Source organism: Halichoerus grypus, chromosome X, assembly GCF_964656455.1.
Source record: "Halichoerus grypus chromosome X, mHalGry1.hap1.1, whole genome shotgun sequence".
Lineage (NCBI taxonomy): Eukaryota > Metazoa > Chordata > Mammalia > Carnivora > Phocidae > Halichoerus > Halichoerus grypus.
Window position 1 is genome coordinate 102892287 of NC_135727.1, and position 2907 is coordinate 102895193.

The 2907-nt window shown below is 36.3% G+C and overlaps 1 pseudogene; it reads right to left on the reverse strand.

Annotated features, from left to right (window-relative positions):
- Positions 1-1933: 1933 nt before the first annotated feature.
- Positions 1934-2585, reverse strand: LOC118531365 (cell division control protein 42 homolog pseudogene; annotated as a pseudogene).
- Between the last annotated feature and the right edge of the window lie 322 nt (positions 2586-2907).

Here is a 2907-nt window from a genome sequence, read left to right on the forward strand (position 1 = left end):
GAGACACAAAACAATGCATACTTTTATTTTGTTACCATAGAAATAAAATATCGGTTAGTGGTGCATCACTGGTTGCAAAATGATAATGATAGTAAGGAAATTACTACCAAAGTAACAGGATAAGTTGAAGTTGTTCACATCTGGAAGGGATAAATGGCGACTTTCTGGCTGATTGGTGATACTGTTTTTGACTTGAATGGTGGTTTCATGATTGTTTAATAACTATTTGTTAAACTATCTTATATGTGTGCTGTATTTTCAAATAATATATGCTAAAATAAAACTATTTCAAAATGAAGAAATATTTCAAGTGAAGAAATTATAGACCTCACCCACACTCCTGGAAAAAAACAAAGCTTTACTTGAGAGAGAGAGAGATATTGATAAAATAAGTCAGAGGAGGGGCACAGGGAGAAGCAGAGTCCCTGTGGAGCAGGGAGCCCAATGTGGGGCTCCATCCCAGGACCCTGGGATCATGACCTGAGCCAAAGGCAGGTGCTTAACTGACTGAGCCACCCAGTCACCCAGAAAATTTTACTCTTAAACTGCTATCCACTTGTTAAAATCTCAGTACTGGTAGACTTACATAATTCTCATTTTAGAGGAACAGAAGAGGATAACCAAGAACACAGAATCTTAACTGATATTCCTACTATTTGGTTTGCTTTAATATTACTGACAGTATGTGTATATCATAATAGAATATTTTTAAGAACCCATTTAACTTAAAACACTCAGGAAAACCAATTAGGAGCAAAACACCCCAGTGCTTACTGATGTTGGAATTTCTGTATGGTTCTTTTACATATTCATTTCAGATAAAATGATGAAAGAACTTAGGATATATTTGTGAACATTTTTCTTCTTAATATTGAATTTGAAACTCATGATTGTATGGTAATATCATCATTGGATCTTTCACCTTAACACACAGTCTGTTGCAGGTGTGGACTTTATATAATCATTACTAGAAATTTTATTTCTTTATTTTAAGTGTGCATGTGTCTGTGTATTGTGTTGAAGATAGTTTAAATTTTATTTTTTATATTTATTTATTTGACAGGGAAAATGCTTTTTAATTATGTACTCAATTCATTTGGTGTATTTCAAAAGGTGCAGTACCTTTTTTCATTTATCAGTGAAAGAAGTTAGAAATTAATTTAAAAAAATCAGCAAGTGGCAAACAAATTTCTTTGAAAGTCACAGTCACATATATAGTGCATCGTGGAAAAGAGGAGGGGTAAGACAGTTTCCACCCACTCTCATGAGTTTCATCAAATACTGGACCTAATCAAGGGTGGAGAGAAAAGGCAACTTTCAAAAAGGAGTATGTTATTAAATGAGTCATTTACTATACTCCTTCCTAAGAGCACCAGGTGGGGAACAAGTTTTCTAAACTAGATCTAGGAAGTGGAATGTGGAATCAATCCATCCTCCTCCCCTTAAGGGTTGTCCAATGGTAAATGAATTTTAAAAACATGACTAAATAAAAACAAAGCCCACACACACTCCCTGCACCCTGCCCCCCAGCAAAAAAAAGTGGGGGAATAAATAAACCTAAATGTCCCAGATCACTTTCCAGAGTGGATGGAGCCCAGTGGAGCTTCAACAACCCAAATTAGTCTGTTGCAGAGTCATCACAAGCAAGCCTTGCTTTTAAACAAAAAAAAAAAAAAAAAAAATTTTTTTTTTTTGAAATGACAAAACAAAAACGTACTAATCACTTTTCTGACAATACACAATTACTCAAATTAGTACTGAGAGGGGGAAGGGGACCATACCTATGGGCCTTCTCACACGAGTGCATGGGTAGGTGCAGGGTATTTGTCATTTTTGCAAAAATGAATTTTAATCTTTAATCGTTAGTTTGATTTAACATTGTTTTTAGTACATTGCTGATACTAGCTGTGCAGAAAGGGCTCTGGAGAGATGTTCACAGCAGCACACACCTGCGGCTCTTCTTCGGTTCGGGAGGCTCCAGGGCAGCCAGTATTGCTTCATCAAATACATTCTTTAGGCTTTTCCGTGTGAGTGCAGAATACTCCACATACTCGACTGCCTTCAGGTCACGGGCCAGATTTTCAGCAGTCTCTGGAGTGATAGGCTTCTGTTTGTTCTTGGCAAGTTTCTCAATCGTACAGAGGTCATCTCGGAGATCAATTTGGGTCCCAACAAGCAAGAAGGGAGTCTTTGGACAGTGGTGAGTTATCTCAGGCACCCATCTTTCCTTCACATTTTCAAATGATGATAGAGAGACCATTGAAAAACAGACTGGAAATACATTTCTTTGTGGATAACTCAGCGGCCATAATCTGTCATAATCTTCTTGCCCTGCAGTATCAAAAAGTCCAAGAGTATATGGCTCTCCACCAATCATAACTGTGACTGCATAGTTGTCAAAAACAGTCGGTACATATGCAGATGGAAATTTGTTTGTTGTGTAGGATATCAGGAGACATGTTTTTACCAACGGCACCATCACCCACAACAATGCACTTAATTGTCTGCATTGCTGAAACAGTTTTGTATCCACTTTAAGTATTTCAAATTCGATGATGACCTCAGCTTCTCTGCCGGGGCATTGGCAGCACTGCTGAAGATAGTTTAAATTTTAAATTTACAATTTGAGTATTTCATAAAACCTTTAGTAAACTAAGTAAAGCTGAAATTTCAGTCCACACATTTGAGGATTTTAATGAAACAAATATTTGTTATTGAATAACAAACTTGTACTTTGATCTATATTTGAATCTGGTCCTGAAGACTACATCTAGATTGCATATTTTTATTTCTATTTTCATATCAGTTGGAATATGATACACAGAAAAAGAATATATCAGATTAAAAAGAAACATTCACGTTGCTCAGTATTTATTTCTCCACTCAAGAGCATACTCACTAACATAG